Raw genomic sequence first — 21,609 nt, 5'->3', positions numbered from 1 at the left:
GATGAAATGCTATGGGCTTGATCCTGTTCCCATCTATGAGCCAGACTGTGTAACACTTACTCATATTGGTGAGCACTTACACATGCAAGAGGGGACTGATCTAAAGCCCACTGAAGACAATGGGAGTCTTTCCATTGACTCAGTGGGCTTTGGACAAGGAATGAACCCCCATTAAAGGCTCTGAGGTAGTAAGGAGGGGTGCTCCACTTGAAAAAATTTAGAAAATATGCATTTGGCCAGTAATATATAATAATGCACTAAACAATGAACAGGATGGTGTAATCTGGTATTGGGATTCAAGGAGCTAGTCTTTATAGGAACAGTATAATATGAACAAATCTTCCTTGGCAGTTGGAATTTGAGGCAGCAACAATATTTGTCGTTTTTCTTTTTATTTCATAGGAATGGATTTCTTCAGAGACCTCTTTGTTATCAGAGCTTTGTTCTCTTTCATAAACTATCTTTAAAATGGAGCACCAAGGTATAATACCAACCCTGAAGTCAATGGGCTACTTCCAGAGTAAGATACTACTCAGTGGGAGTGAGAGTGGCAGAAGCTGGCCCACTGAGAGCAGGATTGGGCTCTTTCTGTATTAGTCTAATAGTTAACTTGCTCTGCACTCTGGGAAGAATAAAAGAGTATTAAAAAAAGAAACATAGCCTCAATAATACTTTACGACAAGGGCCAGCCAAACTGACTCCAGATGTGTCCAACCTTTATTTCTTTGCAAAATTTATAGTCTAGATTGTGACTTGGACTGCACGCCACGCAGAGTAATAAAGGCACGGATGAATACCTCTTATCTCCTATGTGGGCTACCCCGATCATGGGTCTGGGTACACGAGCATCTGTGAGAACTCCTGCTCCTGCATGCAACAGAAGGAATGAGGGAGATAGTTGGGGAGGGGCTGGAGCTTTACCCCATCCCTCATGATGCGTCAGCCAATACAGCCTACCTGGTACAAGGTTGTTGTAATTCGTCCCTAGTATAGGCCAGCAGCAAATTACTACACCCCTCCCATAAGCCAAAGAGAAAGCAAGGAGGGAATTTTGCCTCTGAGGTTTTAGGATGGTACACTGCATACATCACCCCTTGCTCAGGGCTCTGCATATAGGCACAATCTAGCCCAAATATTCAGGGCCAAATCTCAGCCCATTCAAATCAGTGTAACTCCATTGATTTCATCAGCTGAGGATCTCCTTCCTTAAATTAACACTTTAAATCTAATTCATTCTCCGGGTCTAATAGCATTCATTCAAGAAAAACAATAATGGGGACCAGCCTAAACAGAACAAGTGGATAGAGGCAATATTTCAGTGGAGTTTGGTAAGGGCTTTAAAATATTGGCTCTTGATCCTGCCTCAGTGCAGGTGGCTAGACTTGACTTCTTATGATCCCTTCCAGCCCTACAATTCTATGAAAGACAGCACACTGGCAACAGATTTACAAAGACCAAACCAGAAATGCAAAAACCATCATGCGTTCAATAACAATAACAAACTGGTTTCTTTTTATTTTATTTTAAAGTTTAAAATGGCAACCCTCTGTTAACATATGCAGAGAAGTGACATGACTCAGATGTACCACAGCATAAACAGACAACAAGCATTTTGATTCCTGAAGAAATAATATCAATAAATGTTTACTTCGGAAATCCACTTGCCTTAGAAGCCAAGAGGGTTCCATTGGAAGATATCAATCACATTGCAGCATTTGCCTTTTCCTCAGCTTATCTGTGATAGCCATGAAAACGTGATGGTCTCTTCCAGCAGATGTTCCCATGGCAGTAAAGAGCTGGGAAGGAAACATCAGTTCAGTAGCTCACTGTAATTTTTCTAGCAGTAGTTAGCAGCAAAATATTTGCTTGATGTACCACTGGGACAGTGTACTCAACAGAGAACCCCAAACAAGAAATAGGATCACACTGGACATATGTCTTTAATATTTGATTTCTGGAGCTCAAAGGAAGCAGAACTCTTGGGCCTCCACCCACCCACCACCAGATGCCTGGGCCGTGGTAGCCTCCCCTCCCCTCTGCCTCTTCCCCTCCCTGTTCCACCTCTTCCCTGTGGCTGCCACCATCTGCCACTGCCTGGTGAGTCTCTCCTCTCCTCCACTCCACCCCCTTCTCCAGAGGTCCCTGCTGCATCCCTCCTCTTCTCCACTCCCTTCCCAGTGAGAACCCCCCATACCTGCCCACCATGTCCATCCTCTCCTTCACCTTCTCCCCTGCAAGGCTGCCCACTGCCTGCCACGTCCCTCCTCACCCCACTCTCCATGAGATCCCCACTCCCGGCACTCACTGTGTCCCTTCTCTCCTTCACCCTCCTCCCCCGTGAGACCCGCCCCCTCCTGCCACTCTGCATCCCTCCTCACCCCCCCCACCCATGTGGCAGGCAGCTTCATGTGGGGGAGGACAGGAGAGACAGAGTGAGCGGCAGAGGGGGCGGTGCCTAGGGCAGAGCAGGGATGGAGCATGGGTGGGGCCAAAGATGGAAGAGGCAGGACATGGAGCTAGCCTCCCCCAAGGGAAGCTTCACCCACTGCCTATGGCTCTCTCTAACCACATAAACTGTAAAGATTAGTAATATACCATGGAGCACCCCTTAAAGCATATTTTATGGTACAAAATGAACTTCTGGTGATAAAAAAGTCTCTGCAGACATCCATTCCTACTTTTTAAAAGAAAGTTATAAGTATTGACCCAGGACCAAGCCAACTAAAATCTATGGAAAGGATCCCATTGACTTCAATGGGCTTTGGATCATGTCCATCATTGCTGGCCTAATTCCAGTTGTCAGGGAAGATTTCTTCACCAGTATGCTACACCTTTAACACTTGGATCCTGGCTTCCTAATATTCTGTTCTCTCTTCACAGTGTGTTTTTTTAACGTGAGGTTTTTCTAATTACATTTCCTCTGTAGTGCTGTAGATAGAAAAGGGCATCACAGGTAGACAACACATAAAGTCCCTGTTGATTCCAGTTAGCTGACAGATTGCTGCTAGGTCAAAGAGTTTGTTGCATGAATCATTTCAGCCTAACCTGAGTGCAATGTATGAGTCCTGTGCACAGATGATATGTTCACACCCAGAAGCAGAAGTAAGAGCTAGCGAGTGCTTTGACTGGGTATGGCAGATTAGTGTCTACCTGCAAAATGTGGGTGTGATCCAAAGACAACTGAAGGCAATTAAAAGAATCCCATTGGTTTCATTGGGCTTTAAATCAGGCCCTATATGTGATTTTATTAGCCACTGCATAACCTGGAAAAACTTTTTCAGGATTTGGACAGTTCAGGCATAACTTTTTAGCTGACTACTATACTGGCAGCCAGGGCTTAATTCAGCCAGAACTGTCCGGAGCAGAGTTCCGGTAAATATTTTCAAACCTGTGGGTGCCCTGGCACCTCTGCCCGGGACTGAAGCCCTGAGCCCTCAGACTCCAGGAAATAAATTATCCCTGAGTAAGCCCTGCTCACAGCGTAGCATTATATAACATTACAAGACTGCATTTGTCCTGGATGACTTCTCTCTTACTCGAGAGAAGACAAAAAAACCCAAAACAAACAAAAAAACCTAGGAAAGAGATGGGAAGATTAGGGTGGCATGGAGATTGACACTCTAGGTAGTGTATTGTAGGAATCTTAGGTCAACAACTCAGGAGATGCTCAGGACACAGATAGGGAGCTGATGATTTCATCTGGTTCCCTCTGATCCGATCTGATCAGAAGATCATTCAGGATCAGGAAAACAAGGGCCTGGTAGTGACGATGGCAAATCCCTGGACTCCAGTGTGGGTGGGTAATGGTGGTTGAGAGTAAAGTCTGCAAGATTTGCTCCTTTAGTTTCTAAAACAGCTGCAGTTGCTTAAGCACGTCTCAAGAAATTGTCTCCCTTTGTGCTTTGTTCAGTCATTTTGCCTCAGGGAATTACAAAGATGGCAGAATCCCCTCTCCATGGCCTTAAAACATATATATCTGATACTATCTTGCAGTCAAAGAAAAGCCAGTTGAACTCTGGCATATTCAGGGATCCCTCAGGCTGCAAAGTAATGTTCCCTTTGAGAAACCAATAGACTTGTTTGCTGCCTAGTGTAACTAACTTGTTACCTAGCTGGGATTATGTACAATGGTTTTAACTGTTGAGGCCTGGCCATGGTTCCCAACTGACTAATTATGGACTATTCCCTTTTGATCTGAAGGGACACCACCAGATGTATTAGATAGATCTCTCTTACAGCTTCAGGGAGCTTTAAGTCAATGGCACATCTGTGCTAGGAGAAAAAGAAATTACCTCACCCCCTCCCCACGCAAGCACAGCCATACAAAACAACTCAGAATTTTGACCTATGCCTTCCTTTTACTGACAGAGTTGCTCTTGTTATTTTGTAATGGCTGCAATTGTCCATCAGAACCATATTACAAAACTGTGATGTGGCCACTGCTGCCTGCTACTATATGTTTGTGCTGCTTTTTAAAAAGAAAAAGAAAAGAAAAGAAAAAAGAAGCATTTTTAATTTAGATATTGATTGCTCATATATTCTCATCATTTAGGCATAAGTCACGAGAGTAAGCAACAGTTAAAGTGGAAACATCTAATACAGTTTAATACAAACATTTACATTCTTGAATGACTGACAGTGTTTTGAAATCTATCACATATATCGTAGTTTACTAGCACTATGCTCTTAAGAACGGAACTGTGGTGAAGTGGTGATTGCTTTGTATATGTATTCATTAGTTCTACGAACAAAGGATATTTACAGGTGGTAATGAAAAATATTCATGGTGTAGAACCAAGATTTTTATAGGAACCTTGTAGAAAATAAACAGTAAATTAGTTCTTATGGTTTCAATGCACTTGATAAAATGGTAAAAAAAAAAAAAAAATGGGATAGATTTTGTCCTGATGTCACAGCATTGATATATACATATATCCAACTGACCAATGCACTACTTGATGAATCTATGTCACTATATTATCTTACTTTGTCCTTCCTCCTCTTTCTTCCTCTTACTGTTCATTAAACCCACGTGATAAGTCGTCTCTTGAAATTAGAATATAAAGTTTTTGGAACAGGGAACATCTCTTACTATAAGTCTGTACCACAGGAGTCACAATAGAGCCCCAAACCTCCTGAGGACCTCCAGGTACTATAATAAATAATAATAACCCAAGTACTTTTTGACCCAAGTAGTTAGCCAAAGTTTTGGGCTCCACCTGCTCTTTCCATGAGGAGGAGAAATTGATGATGAAGTCAAGTATCTTTGATGCAATCCTGTTTACTTACAAAGAATGTAAAAAGTTCTGTTTCCCTAAACACAGAAGGAATTAAACAACAGGAGTCTGTTTCTTTGCTCACACCTCCAAGCACTCAGCCCCAAAGCTCTCTTTCACAGCTTTTTCTTTTCTTTTCAAATCCATGCTACCAGTGCTGCTGTGTCTGGTGCTTCTTTCTTGCTTTCTCGCTCAGCTTCACTGATATTTCTGTTGCTTTTTTCATGACACATAAATCTTCACAAAATAAATAGCCAGCAAAATCCATTTGCCCACATGTGCCTTTGTTTTGGACAGGGACATCCTTTTGTGTTTGGGGCAGAAGCTGTTGTTGTTTCAACAAGCAGATTACATAAAGATGCTTAATCGCTTCTTACAATCATCTTAAATGAAAGGCAGCGGTTACACCCCTCAATTTCAAAGAGGCTTTACTCAATCAAAAATAACTATGGCTGATAAAAGAGGAATGTTGCAATGGTACCTTGGTTTTGGAAATTTCACACCGTTTCCTACACTCTTTCCTATTCAATGTATTGTCCAGATGGTGGGGAGATATTTTGAGACATTTTTTCAGTTAGTATTTAATAGCTTCTAATTAATAGATCTGGAAAAGGGTTTGGGGGGGTTTATTTTTGGTTCTACAAATGAAATTACTGGCAGAGCTCTGGTAACTGTGCTATCCAGAACTGAAGTATACAAAAGTGTGTCCCGTTAGAGACTATCAATAAGCTTAGTCTGCAAATGATGGCAGCCTTGGTTGTCCATCTGTCTGCTCCTCTCTTAAACACCTCCACGTTTTCTCCCATCTCATCTCGCATGCATGGGAAAAGTTCCCTGAAAAATATATAAAGCTGCCACCTTAGCCTTCTTTTATCTTTCCCTTAAATACTATCTCTGCCATGATGCCTACAAATTACTCCTGTCTGGCATTGCTGAGGAAAGTGGTGAGCTGGGACTTTTACTACTAAACTCACTTTGTTACCTCATTTTTCAAATGAGACTTTTTCCAGCTGAGGTCCAGTTTGCTGTGCCACACAAAGCTGCATGGTATTTCTCAGATAAAGCATTTTAATGCATGGTAAACCTCACATGGCATTTTTCAGAAGAGTCTGAGTTTATCTAGATGCCCTTGCCTAATACATTGACCTAATGAATGTGATCATGTATCCTTTAGGCTGGCCAAAGAGACTATAACACTGTGCTACCTTCTCAAAGCTATGTGTGGTCTCTGTTAGCTAAAATGGTGGAGACCTGTGGTTTTGGCACATATCAATTCAATTCCCACAGACCACCTGTGAGGGGGTGTTCACCCCCTGTCCCACACACACATTAGCCTGGAAAGGGTTAATGTGGCTCAGAAGGGACCAAATAACCTGATAGGCCACATCTGATGGGAGTTAGGCTTGATAGGCAATCATGGATGGAGGATGCAGCCCAGCAGGAGCAGGCAGGTGTGATGGGACCCCTGAGGTATAACCTGAAACTGTGGGCCTGCTGTGCCCCTTTAACTCTCCAACCTGGGTTGTCTCACACAATGTGACGCCAGTGACAAACAGCACAGCCTCCAAGCGCTGTGATAACTCAGCATGGGGAGACCCACATCCAGCTAAATTGCATGAAGGCTCTCCAAGCCACTCATGAATTATGCAGAGAGAGGCACCAGGCAATCACTCCAGCCCCTAGCCATGCACCAAGGAAATATATAGTGTTACCCTGCTCAAGACGCCCTTGGAGAGTGCAAGCTCATTAATTAGTTCACCACTTCAACAAAAGATAGTGGATTTGCCACAGCACTTGTTAACCTGAACTGAGATTTTCTAAGCACTTTCACCAAAAACAAACTGTTTTAGGTAAAATATAAACCAGATTTATTAACTATAGAAAGATAGATTTTAAGTGATTATAAGTAGCAGGCATAGAGATCAGAGCCAGTTACATAAAAAATAAAAATAAAGATTCTGCAGACTAAGCAAGATTTGAATCAAGCGGTTTCTCACTCCAATAGATGTTACAGGCAGCTCACAGCTCTTAATACAGAGACTGAATTTCCTTTCAGCCTAGGACCAATCTCCCCTGTTCAAAGTCTTTGTCTTCCACATGATCTTCCAGGTGTTGAGATGGGGGAGGAAAGAGGCCCAGTGGTGATGTCACTGTCCCACTTTTATACTTTCCTCCAGTTACTAGAAAGATCCTCACTGTGTCACAGGGGTTAGGCCGCCTCCATCAGGTTCATACCCTCTGAGGAGTCTCTGGGATGGCCACTGGGAGAGCTGATTCCCTTTAATGGGCCATCAACACGTGTCTGGCTGGTGCTGATGTAAATCTGTCTCATTAGATGCTCCTTTGTTGCCACTGAAAGGCTGGCTGTGGGTGTCTCCCAACCTCCCAGCACTTTTCAGTAAAACACATACGGCAATACTTCATAACTTCAGCTCCAATGGCAACACACATAATTCGACAGGATAGTAATGTTCAATGCATCATGACTTCCCAAATGATATCTCCCAAGGGATACTTTGCACAAAACATATCCTACTCATACCATAGTGGTGAATATGGGGGTTCCAGGGTGCTACTTTGAGATACAGAGTGAGACACAGTGATGCTGGTATAAGGCCAGGATGTGAGGGCAGAAGGAGGCTGCAGCGTGGATGCCTGCAGTCACTCTCTGGGCTTACAGAGGGAAAAGGAAGAAAACCAGGGAAGGCATAGAAGCCCTGGGATCCTGGCCCTGGAGGAATGGTTTACCCTGAGGGGTGGTGGAAAAAGAAGTCTGAAAGATGTGGAACAGGAAGCAGCTGAGGGAAATGGCAGCAGAGTTTTGGGATGGAGCAGATCTTGGCTGCTGATTGAAGGGTCCCTGGGTTGGAACCCAGAGTAGTGGGTGGGCCCAAGTTCCCCTATCAGCCACTGGGGAAGTGGCATAGCCTTGAATTAGAAGAGTGCCGGGAGTGATATCTGGACAGCCATTATAGTGAGACCCTGGAAGGCCAGGCTATAAAGACAGAATATTCTGAGTCACGAAGAGGAAGCACTATAACTCCTGGAGCACAAGAGATGTTGAAATGTGAGACTGAAGGGAGCATCAGACCGAGTGGAGCTGTTCCCCAGATGCAGCCACAAGAAAGTGTCCCAGCAGTGAGTAGCGACCCTGTGACATCACAATAGTATCTGAGACTATGGCACTACAGTTACACGTGGTCAGAATTTCTCCCTCTTCTGCTCTTGTTCCATGTGTTGACATATTCCTGCCCTCTACACGCTGGGATACATTTTCAACAGGTGGACACCGCTTGTGCTCATGAAAATGGTATATGCTCACTGGTAGTTGCAAACATCTGCACGTCTGCGCTTTAAATAGTCTTTACATACAACATGCAGAACAGTGCTAGTATTTGCAGCCACCACTCTTACTGTAATGAGTTTTGTGTTATTTACATGTGCTCATGCGATAAACTATTGAGAAAGAGTGCACCAATGTTTGAATTTTCAGCAGTCGTTTGCACCCAGGAAATGCAGGCAGATGTGTGAACAGTTTTTAGTGCACACAGCCAGAGACCAGCTAGAAGTCTTGCTGAAAAATTTGCTCTGTATGCATGAAACTTGCTCCTGTGCAGAGGCCTACATACCACATAAGTTGAATAGGGCCTAAGAGATATTTAAGTTGTATACAGGCCTTGTGTAGAGCCTCTGCACGGGAGTAAATTTTGCCTTGTGTGTGTCTAGCATCAAGCCTGTTTTCTATTTTAGTTTCTAAGTAAAGTTAAGTTACGTTTTCTTTTTGCTTTGCTATAGCTAGATTTTTAGTAGAAAATACAATACTACACGTGACAAAGCAGGATTTTCCATGAAACACATGCTGGTAAGATATATCACTTTTAAAAAACATCAGTCATGATTCTCTTCAGTCAGATTTTCCATCCAGGTATGGTTTACATGAAGGAATACTAATGAATTATTTTTTCTTTTTGTAAGGGTATTTTCCTTTTGATAACACATGTTCAAAATCTACCTTTCACCTCACTACAAAAATAAACAACGGTCTCATCTCTGGGAAGACACAAGTAAAAATATCTGGGTGGAGGAAAACCCAGTAGCTGCCAGCTTGATTTGGAATTCCACACAGAACCTTCATGTTATAATTATAAATGGAACAAAATAGCCGTCTATAACCACTCCTTCTAGGGAGTTTTTATATTTTAAAATAAAGAAATACAGCCAAATTGATATGTATTTATACAGTACATTTGCAGCTAGTAGATCAAACTATGAAAGCCGTGATATGACAGTGTAGAGTGAAAGGAAATAGCACAGAAGGGTACATTTATTAATATACAGATGGTCTTACTCTAGTTGGCTGAAACCATGGTGACTTGGTAACAGAAGTGGAACTCCAAATGCCTGAAGCCACCCCAGATGGCATAGCAAACACACCAGAGAATATAATTTAATAATAATTTATACAGTAAGTGTAACACTTGTGAAATTTGTCATTCAGCACCATCGCTGCGCCCCATTCCCCGGTGAATAATTTAAGGACATACACTGTATCAGAGCTTTGAATTGTAATGGAGATAATTAGATTCTCTTTTTAAATCAGGTATATGCGGGGGAAAGTTAATCAACTCAAAAAGATAATCTAGTAGATTTGGATTCTCTAATGACACTCCTAATAAGAATTAGGACACAATTTGGGACACATAAAGAGTTGCTAATTATTATGAAAATATTTTCAAACACGCTTCAGTCTAAAAGGTGAAGAAAGTTTATGCAAAACTTGATGTAGAGAAGATCCATACTTAAACATGTATATCCACTGTATGCAGCTATGGACTTTGTCAGCCTTTCTGATTGGCAAAGTTTTAATTTGGACATTTGGCTCCTAAACCAGATTGCAAATATTCCATAGAACTGTGTGGAGCTGTCTGGCAGTGCATCCTGTTTCCATCCATTTATACACTTCTCTACTGATGTGCATAGTTTGCTAATGTGTAGAATCCCCAGCACTTTGCTTCTCAACAAAAGTTTGTGCTGGTGCCTTAGAACAGCCAAAAATGTCCCTGACCCCCAATTCTGTGTAATGTGCTGTATACCAGTTGTCTAATTAGTTGCTGTCCTCCTACTCCATAGGAAGTGTCTGCGTAACACTTCAGTGATCCCACCCCGAGAACCTTCGGGAAGGACATAAGTATAAGATTATTTTTACTGCTCTTAAAGATCTGAATATTCACAAGCTGAAATACCACAGAATGCAGGCCGGGGTTGGATAAAAGCATAGGCACTATCACCCACATCTCGAGTCCCAACCCCTAAAGTCACATGATGAGATTTAAATCTTAGCTTTCGTGTTTAAAAATAATATGTGTTTAGCTCTCACGGATGCAAAGGAAAGCTTAAAAACCATGAATGAAATCTACCAGATGCTTGATTGAGTCTGCAGACAGCCCAAAACAATATTTCCAAGAGCTGTGGACACCCCCATTCATATCAACTTTGAAATATGCTGCCACCCCAAAGAGGGGGTGGAGCCACAGCACAGATGTGGAATCTCATGGGGGAGAAGCTACAGGGGGTCCCCTATCAGATTTGCCTGGGGCCCCAGATTACCTTAATTCACCCCTGCTATTAGCAAAACATAAAGGGACTGATTCCAAGTTACTCTCAAAGAAATATTTTTGCTGGTATAAAGGGGCCTTTGTAGAAATGAGAATCAGGTCCACAGTACACACAGTGACAGACCTTCATGTGGGTCACACTCTCATACTTGTGTGTATGTTTTTGCATGTATGTCATCTGTTGGAAATACTTATCCAATTTGCTCAAATGTTTCTCAGTTCCTTTCAGTCTACAACTCTGTGATTTACAACATCTATGGATCTGTCCTTTATTCTCTGCCACAATGAAAATTGATCATTATTTCACCATACTCTTTTCCCTCCCCTAATCTCTTAGCCAGTTTATAGACCATGGAAGATGTCTACATCTCCCCCCATGACTACTTAGTTTCCTTTATAGAGTCTTGTGGGGGATTTTGTCAGAATAAGTGTGACTATTCAGGTAAGTGCAAGTAGATATGAAGGACTCCCTCCTGATACTTTTGGAGTTATAATTCTTACAATGCATTATATTGTACATCGGTGTTATATATAATTAGCATCATCACAGGCGTTTCAGCTCAAACACTTTGAACAATGAAATTTATTTTTCACTAGTTCAGCAGAATCATCATTGAGACAATCTCTCAGATTATGTAGATATTTACACATAACAGATTGTAGGTTTCTAATTGCATATGCAAGGTCACACACAGGCATCATGACTGCCCTAACCATATTTATTTTTTTATTTGGTTAGCTTCACTGTAGCAGAAGTCTCCTAAAAAGGTGGCTAATGCATGTACATAAATTTCCTTTGAAACAGCAAGACAGGTGCGTTTACAGTGTTTGCAACACGAACAGGAATCTAGGTGGAATTTGCCCACAGCGTACATGACTAACAGGTGGGCTTGACCTGCACATATGGTGTCTGATTCTCCAGAGCATTTGGGCTGCTTTGCGTCACTCCACTTGTGCCATTTTGCTCTAAACCCAGTGGATCTAGGCCCTGGAGGATTCCTTCTGAACAGGGAGATTTTCAAACAGTGTAAGGTTGCCATACACGTTAGTCTTGAATGGTCTTTCCTTTCTTTCATGCACAGCCCATTAGAGACCCTGGTCCCCATGTACAGGTGTAATGGGAGGGAGAAAAGGAGGTTTTCTGCTTGTCATCCTCTCAACAGCCTTAGAGTTGGGCTACTTGTGGCTTCCCCACCATGGAAGGCCCTGACCAGCAGAAGCCATGTGCCATGCCAGTGTATCTCTTGGCTGGAATGGCATCACCAGCTCCTAAGGCTGGTGCATACACATATACCTGGTGCACTGAGCCAGGCAGCAAAGTGAGGGGCGGGGACAGGATAGCGTTGGCCATTGCACTCTCATTTCTGCAAGATTTCTAGGCACCAGGTTCACAAGAATTTGAGGAGTGAGTCAGGCCCTGAAGGTTTATGGAAACGTGTGTTTGTTTCATACGTATATAAAATAACATTTGAAAGACATCACTGGTGAGATGACGTAAGAGGACAATTTTAGGGTATTTTACATTCAGCATTTATACATCCAAGCTCTTTGACAGTACTTAGGGCCTGCTCCTGCTCAAGTGAATAGCACACTTCTATGGACTTCAGCAGGAGCAGTCCCTTAGAGCACACGTTAATGTATGAAAATAAAGCATAAGCACTTCAAACAGTTTCATATCTGACAAATAGAAAAGGCATACGTGCCTGGAACTCACCCCATGATTAGCCTTCCATTATGCACTAGAAAGATGTATTACTTAAACAAGAAGCTAAGCTGTTCAGTGAAACCCTGCCTCTGCCTAATGCATAGCAGAAAGCATTTAAGGACAGTTCTTGTTAATGTAAAGCTTGTATATATCAATCATGTGCTGGTGGCAGAGGTCAGTGGCCTTTTTTCCAATAAATTATGTTTATGAGTAAGTGTTTAGTTTAGGGGTCAATAAGGTCTCTTCATACTCTATCCTCTTTTGGACGGGTACATTACTATCACGCACCAGAAGGGTGTCCCATTGTACAGCAAGTGAACTACAGTGAGAAAACAGGATTTCTTTCTTCTGCACTATAATTACACACACACACACACAAACTTGGTTGAAGTAAAGTTTGCAGGCACATTGCAGTGGGTTGATTGCTGAAAAATATTCAATGACAGACTTAAAAAGAAACCCACATCCACACCTCTAATGTTGAGAACCCATTTAGTGCAGGGTAAAAGTTGCACTTCGCAAACAAAGCACCCACATCATCTGAGTGGTGACTGGGCAGAAATGCCACCCTGCCATTTTCCCTTTTCTGCACGTAGTGTATCAAATGTGAAGCACGGTTCAGTGGTTTTAGAATTTGTTTCCCCATCCATACACCACTCCTCCAATATTAAGCATGCTCCTTTGCAAGCATGTATTCTCTTCTGTGTCACAGTCCTGCTTTTTTCCAACTCCTCAATTCTTGGGGCTAGAACCAGACCTGAAAATACATAACTGGTTTGGGGAAGCTCCAAGACCTATCACGGGGTCCTTTAATGGATCCTATGCCTGTGGAAGGTTGCAGTGATGGAGTGGGACCAAACTCAGCCATGCTTTCCCACCACACCCCTAACACGCCTCCTATGCCAAGGAAAGGGGATGGCAGGCATAATACCTGGAACTATCACACTTGCCCACCAGTAGACAGAGTTCCTCCTATACCAGCTGAAATCTTGTGTGGCTATTTGTGGCTAGTTTCATCCCCATTTGCACCCTCTGAATAGAGTTGACTGAATAATGGATGTTGCAATTTGCTGGAAACTAAAAGAAAATAAAGACACCCACACATTTTGGGTCAAACCAAAAATATTTTTTGAAGTTTTTGTTAAAATGAAAAGTAAAAAAGTTGGTGGTCAAGCAAAAAGTTTTATTTAGACAATCAAAATATTTAATTTTGACCATTTTCAAATATTTTTTTAAAATAGAAGGAAATTTTGAAAAGTTTTTTCAAACTGAAAAAATCAGTGTTTGACAATTTTTTAAAAAGAATTATTTAAAAAAAAAAACTGGAAAAAATTGGAACAGCTTGAATTCTACACAAATTTGCAAAAGGTTCTGGTGTCATCAAATCTGCATTAATTCACCAAAAAACAGATGAGAAAAAATTTCCCCCAACTCTTCCCAAGCAGCATAGAGAGAACAAAGTTGAATAGAGAATCCAGACCTAATTTTTGTTCTTTTTTTAAAATTTTCATGTAAATGCTCTAATTTAATTTGAGCCACATGAAGTTTGTACATGAAGATATACTAACTTATGTTAAAGACACTCACAGAACTGGTTGCCACTTGGAATCATGTAGTCCAATTTTGTGCAGTGCTGTCGATAGAATCTTGTAGTACTGAGCCCTTAAAGAGTAGGTAATGATAGCCTAATAAAGTTTATTTGTTTAATTTGGAATTGGTAAAGATATTTACTTACTGTATATCACTGTGAAGCAGTACAGCAACTATGCCATTAGGGTGAAGATTTTCATGGCCTTGACTGTCTCCTCGAGTTCAGTTCTGCTTTTTGTATTTGAATGCTACAGATAATGGATGTTTGTCTGAGTGATTAAAGTTACAGAGATAATTATTTAAGAGTTGAAAATAATCAAAATAAAACCAAAGTCTCATTTTTTAAAATTCTAGAGGCTTAACAGCTATTCACTTCTACTAATTCATCGTTAAAGTGAGATTAGAATAGGGAATATTAGAATAATTTGCTCTTATCACATCTTTTTGTCTTGTTCATCTCAATGTAGAAAACAAATTTCATCTCAAGGCTTCTGTACCTAATTAAATAAACTGGATAGATGATAGTCAATTAACTATGCAACATCATAAAATTTCAGACATCGTCTCCATGGTTATTTACAGGAAAACTACAGAAAATTGACTTAAAGCTGGTTTCAAATATCCATTTTGTAAATCAAGCTGTAAAGTACAAATTTTGTTGAGACAAAAAAGTAATTAATACATCTCCTTATTAAATCTAATTACTATCAAATTCCCCCAGACAGCTTGCCAATGTTTCCTTGAGACCTTAAGGCTCTGTTATGAAAAGTAATTTGTTACTTTAGTTATATTTGTGTCTGAGAACATTGAAAAAACAACCCTGCTTTTCAGACAATGCAAATTTTGGGGACACAAATGGTACTAAAGAATGTGAAGTTTTAAAAAAACAAAACAACTTAGCTCTATACTTAAATGATGCAAGTCAGGAAACAGCTCATTTTTATCCATTGGTGCAAGTGTTAATTTAACCATTCCTATAGAACTTGATTGCTGGTTATTGGATTTATTTCTGGATACTATTCAGTTAAGCCACTTTGGATTCCTCCCCCCCCCCCCCCCCCGCCCCCCCGTATTGGAAGATTAGTTCATTCTGTGGAACAAGTTGGTTCCTATCACTGCCAAGTTTCCCTTTTTGTAATATGGTAGAATGTTGTTCTTCACTGACTTCCCCCCCCCCCCGACTAAATCTATGAGCTATCACTGTAATTGGCCTCTTTAATTGCTGCCTTTATCAATGACACTTATGAGTAAAAAGAAAAGGAGTACTTGTGGCACCTTAGAGACTAACCAATTTATTTGAGCATAAGCTTTCGTGAGCTACAGCTCACTTCATCGATGCATCTGATGAAGTGAGCTGTAGCTCACGAAAGCCTGTGCTCAAATAAATTGGTTAGTCTCTCAGGTGCCACAAGTCCTCCTTTTCTTTTTGCGAATACAGACTAACACGGCTGCTACTCTGAAACCAGTTATGAGTAGTTACTTTTTAGCAATGGACAGTTACAAGTTGTGGTCTGACGTTTCATGCTTTGGAATGGTGCTGCAGCTGAAGTGTGAAACTAGTATCAAAATACACTCATCTTGGGCACAGAAAGAAGCCTGATGTCACTTACTTATGTTAGGTGCTGCTAAAGAAATTTATAGTACCTTTGACTGAATAAATTGACCAAGATAATGTTTAGAAGCGTCTGAGGAGTGATCTGCTCTAGGAACACAAAATTGACACACAAACCAACAACGTCAGGAAGTGAGAACGGGGAGTTGGAGGGATTTATTTATAATCTTTAAAGAGGTTAGAGAGACTAGGTGGGTCAGGTAACATCTTTTATTGGGCCAACTTCCATTGGGGGGAGAGAGACAAATTTTGGAGCTACACAGAGCTCTTTGTCAGATCTGGGAAAGGTATTTAGCTGTGACACACTTAGTACAAGATCAAACAGATAGTTTAGCATAGTTCACCAACAGAATTTGGTCCAATAAAAGATATTACCTTACCTACCGTGTCTCTCTAATACGCTGGGACCAACACAGTTACAACAACAACACTGCATACTTTCAAGAGCTTCTCAGTTAGAGCTGTTGAAAGTTACGAGATATTCACATCCAGATGCCTCTTCTCTTCCATTAATGGGGAAAATGAGGAGATGCCTGGGTGGGAAGTAGTTCAGGGAACTATCTATTTAATTAATTAAATTACCATAACGGCGGGGTGGGGAGTGCACTGCTATGGCCTCAATAAATAGAGATTTATAGACACACTTCAATAATAGCACAGTCTTCCCCACATATTTCTCACTTATGCACTGAGTCAAATTCTCTAGCCTTAACTTAGGCAAAACTGTCATTGAAATAATCGGGAGTAAGGCCTGAAGGAATTACCGCTATTCAGGGCTTGAAGCATATCTATTATACTCTCTGTAAAGCCTCTAGCATAATGGGTCCCCCACCTCACAACTGTGATCCAGGCCTTTAGGCATTCACTGCCCTTCATAACCTCTTGCTAGCCCTGGTCTCTTAGGTTCTATTGATCACCTTTGACGCTGAAGCATATTACAACCTTATTTATACTATGGTGCTCAGATATTCTAGTGATAGTGGCCATATAAATAGACTGACTTTGGGATGAATTCATCCCAATCCCATAATATATCTGATTGAGGCATGTTTGCTCTTTTGAATATGGGGAGGGAGAAATTCCTGCCACAGTACTAATAAATATTTATGTACACCATTAAAGCCTCACAATTTTCACTTGGGATGTTCACATGACTAATCCTCTTGTGTGAGTCCTTTCTCTTCTTTATGCTCGTTTGGGTAAAGCGATAGCAATTGAAGTTACCAGTTAGTACAAAATTTCATTGACAACTACTATGAACATAGGAATTAATACATTATGGACAGATCTGTCATCACAGGGTAACGTTTATTTGTTGTTACTCCTTTATGGAGTTTATCTGAGCTGATTTTAGATCATTAGGATGCTGCTTACATTTTTTAACCAAATGGCTGCAAGGTCCCTTCCTTCATGCATCTTCCTGGGTGCAATTGGCTGATGGCTAGTGTATGTCACCAAGAACCATCACAAAACTTAATAACAAATGAACCACTGGAATTTTAAATGCTCTTTATTTTAGTTTCTTTAAAACCATAGATTTTCAATGCAGAAAATAATCCACACAAAATGTCATAACACTCTCAATACTCTCAAGCTCTATACAACCCTATTTTTATGTCTCTTATGATGAGCTTGTCTTGTTTCCCCAGTGCAGTCAAGCCAATTCTAGTCACTGGTTTTGTAGTGTGGGATAGCATTACATTATAAGGACAATTAAAAAAAAAATCAATGAACTTAATGGTAAAACTGCCACAGGCAAACTAATCCTTTCTGATTAATAAATTCAGTAAAATATCACCATTTTGGGTTGCATAATTTATTGTTCCCTTTTTCAGTCTGGCGTGTGACTGGCTCAAAGCACAACCTCCTCACTCCCAACACACACCACGCCCTTTCTTTTTTCCAAATAGCTAATAAGAGTAAAACTAATACAATTTTCATGGTTTACCTATAAACATTAAAAATTTTCTCACATGCACACTTATAAGCCTATATAGGGCCAGATCCTCAGGTCCTGCACATCTGTCCTCAGAATTGCTCTAAATTGTACCAGCAGCCTCTACATGGCTATTATAATTAATGGAAGTTGCCCAGATGTTGTGTCTCTTTGGCCACACACCTCTGCTCCAAGCATGAGGAGGAGGAACTTGGGAATGGCTGCACCAGTCCTTTGCTGCCTGGTTATTTTTTCATGCTGTTGGAATCCTCGGTAGCTGGATAAGCCAGTTTTCTGACTGCCTTGCACTATCAGAGTAGTGCGAAGCAGCTGGGGTGAGAAGGTTGGGGTGCTAAAGTAAATCACCCAACTACTCTGACTTGCTCAGTTCACCGGAACACTTTTCAGCATGAATAAGGGTGGCAGAATCAGGCACATAATATCTTAAATGATTTTACACTATTAAAAAAACTCCTTAAAGAAGAAATTTTTAAGATGGCATTAGTACATTTACTCACTTTTTGGAAGTCAGACTCCTTTTATTCAGGTTGAATGTACCTCTGAGTCACTTAGCTTGTCAAGCACTTGCACAGATGTAGATGTTTTGAATACTACTAAACAACAAACTGCTTTGTGCATCAGAACATAAGCTTTTTACTTTTCTCAGGTGTCTCTGTAGTTAGGCTATATTTGGGAAAGTCACTATGTTCAGTTGCCCTCAAGAGCATACTTCCCTCCAGATGGTGTGATGGTACCAAGTATAGTAGCAAGGCTATAAAATGCAACACTTATAAGTAGAATAGTTAGCTTGATGCCTCCTAAAGATCAGTTTTGTGCATCTCAGTGCTATATGTTTCCAGCTGGATGGCTCCCTTTTTTTCCCTTTGTATTTAACACATTAAAAGAGAGGTTTTATCTGTAAGTAGGAAGGCAGAATGCATAAGCACTCTGGAGTCATTAAAGGAGTCAGAATTCACAAAAACTGTCATAATGAAGGAGGAAAATTACATAGAACATGACTCTCTACTGTGATTGCATTTATATAGGCAATCAAGTCCAGCGAGTTAGTGTCGTAACCATTCAATAGCTGAGGGAAGGGCATTATGCAAGAGTATGAGGGAACTTTTAAATGCGTGCAGCCTCCAAGTAAGTGTCCTATATCTTCTGACTTGCCACAGCTGCAAAGTGTGGAGTCACGAAGGCCCCACTTAAAGTCATTAGCAGCACATCTGATCACTTCCCAGCTGATTTGAACTTTACTCATAGATGGCATGAAAAGGTCAAAACGAGGGGCCTGGACTGTTGGACCTGGCATGAGACAGGCATTGGCTCAATTTGAAGCTTGTTTTTGCCACCCAGTATGCTACTGGAGGTGACATTGAGTTCCTTAGGGGAATTGTTCAAACAGGGCACCTCAAGCAGAGATGGTGGCTCGGTGGAATTAACACATCCTTTAAACAGGAGTAGACGTGGCATGTCTTCTGTTTTCAGGAGCAAATTCTGCAAGGTGACTTGCAGGTGTCAGGAGGGGCAATTCCAGTCATCTCATGGTACCTCTTACTATACACACAGTTTCATTCAGCTAGCTGAGTGTCCACTAGTCCTGTGTGAAAAGAGCTGAGCCACACCAGGGAGCTCTACTGTATAATAGCACAAGGCAAACCCAGCGTTTCTCAGTGTCTGCTCATTGGCTCCCCAGGTAGAACCAGCTCATTTATTGATCAGGTTATTTCTTGTCTTTATGTTCAGTATAATACAGCTATGATCCCATGATATGCCCCATAGGTTCCCTGCTTCAGCAAGGGGAAGCAAAGGTGCAACTAGCAGGCCAAAACATTCAGATCCTGGCCAGCATGGATTTTCAAGAGATCTTCCACACCATAACCAGCTATGCTACCTACTTGTGAACGAAGGTGCCAATCATCATAGAGCTGGGGCATCAGGTCCCTAATTATCTACCACAACTGTAAAGAGCTGTGGTCATAGCCAGTGATAATGCAGGGCATGGAATTACACTGCCCCAGGGGGAGCAATAAGAGGCATTCCCCTCCATAGGTCTTGTCCTGATGTTCAAAGAAGGTTTATTTTTCAGTTGTGTGAGCGGCATAACACCATTGAAGAGCCCTGTTAAGAAGCAGTCTAACACATCTGAAGGCACAACAGCTGGCTGCATAGTAACTTCCGGGAGAGTCTAGGCTGCAGCTCAGCCAACCTAAATGGCTTCAAAATATACATTTTAGGAGGCTTTTCAATCATGATTAGCTAACTCGGTGGAGTTAAACTGATTGGGGAAAAAAAACAACCTCACCCTTTTTGCCCCTCAAGTCAGTGCCAGAGACCATTCTGGCTGCACTGTGGATGGAGTCATTTGCAACACCCCATTAATGCCGGTTGCATGTTCTGACATAGGCAACTGGCTAACTCCACTGCCCAGTGTGCTGGTGGAGCCCACTCCTACCTCTCCCTGCCACCTTTCCAGCAAGTGGCTCCCTGGGGGAGCATTTGTTAGCAGCCCCTGAATTTAGCCAAGTGAAGAGCCTGTGATTCCAGGCAGCCCTCACACAGACCCGACAAAGATGGGAGGGATTCCTTATTCCCTCCCTGCAAGTCACAACAATTTAGTCCAGTTTCAACCCTCCCCCCCCCGCCCAAAGTTCGAATGCTTATTCGCACTCGAGCATCTGAAGCACTTGCGCAAGATCCTCAGTTCTGTGTACCCATAGCGCTATCTTGTCTATCATATTCACTGCCTTGCCTTCGTTATATTCTGCCTTTATTATATTCAGCAGTAATGCAAGGAACTTACAGACTTGTATCCCGTCAGACATTAGCTTCAGTAAATATAAAGCTTGAGGCAGTAAATATAATAAAGGCAAGCTAGCCCTATGGGCTACACCTGCTACATTTGCTTTGAGCTACACCAGCTTAAACTGACTTAACAGACTTCCTGAGGACTCCCTCGGTGTAGATGTAGTACATCCTCTCCTAGCCTTTCAGCTTGTGGGTCATGGTGAAGGAAAAAGGGGCAGACACAATGATGGAACACTAGCTGTGCATGCCATCTAACCCATTAGTCCAAAATGTAGGTGATTTGCTTTACCTAGCACCAGTTGCACACACTCAGGGTTAGTGAATCACTTTTCCTCTTTTGCATGCTTAGAGTACCGGAAAGAGGTTCGAGGGGTTAGGAGGGGAAGCACTGTGAAAGAAATTGCATTAGAAGAATTCCCTCTGTACCCATGTTGCCACTATTCCAATACAGCAGACAATACTTCTAGTTTCCAGTGCCACAGTTACAAAGTAATTGAATAAACTGTGATATTAAAGAAATTCCAACTGGCAATTGTCTTATCCAGGTGCAAGCAGGTCACTTCTGGGTTCAGGACAAACCCCCACCAAGTCCACAGTTTGGTGTAAGGAAACAAATGGTCTTTTATTTAGCTGTTGCCCCTTTCAGGCACGGCACCACCTGCAGCAGACCCACTCAGCACCAGCAGATAAGTAACTGGTCACAAATCAAACAGTAGTCCCACATCAGGCCTACCTTCCCTCAGGGAGTCTCTGGCACACAACAGCCTTTCAAGCCAATCCAGGCCACAGCCAGGCCTGGCTCACAGAGTGTAAGATCCCCTTTCCCCACCTGAGCTGTGCTCTCCCCTTTTAACTCTTTCTCCAGGCCTGAGACTTCTTGCTGATATAGTAGGATGGGGCTGATTGAGCCCACTGCAACTTGTTAACTCTTTCCTGGCTAGTGTGGGGTTTATATGCACCATCCTTCCAGGTTATCATAATCATTGTGGTGTAGCTTGTTCAAAAGCAGAGAAATGAATTCCCTCTCTGGCCCAGAAAGGGAAAAAGAATTTAGATTAGAGAGG

General features: G+C 41.8%; 1 long non-coding RNA gene across 1 annotated transcript; it reads right to left on the bottom strand.

Annotated features, from left to right (window-relative positions):
- Positions 1–13,076: 13,076 nt before the first annotated feature.
- On the bottom strand, positions 13,077–21,353 carry LOC122464185. Its single transcript, XR_006288119.1, has 3 exons — positions 21,279–21,353; positions 14,332–14,455; positions 13,077–13,353 (listed from the first exon to the last, which is right to left on the bottom strand). It is a non-coding gene; the product is annotated as an uncharacterized LOC122464185 (long non-coding RNA).
- Positions 21,354–21,609: the final 256 nt, after the last annotated feature.

This window comes from Chelonia mydas, chromosome 2 (genome assembly GCF_015237465.2).
Source record: "Chelonia mydas isolate rCheMyd1 chromosome 2, rCheMyd1.pri.v2, whole genome shotgun sequence".
Taxonomy (NCBI): Eukaryota; Metazoa; Chordata; order Testudines; family Cheloniidae; genus Chelonia; species Chelonia mydas.
The sequence above is the reverse complement of the archived record's forward strand: the minus strand, read 5'-3'. Positions and strand labels throughout refer to the sequence as shown.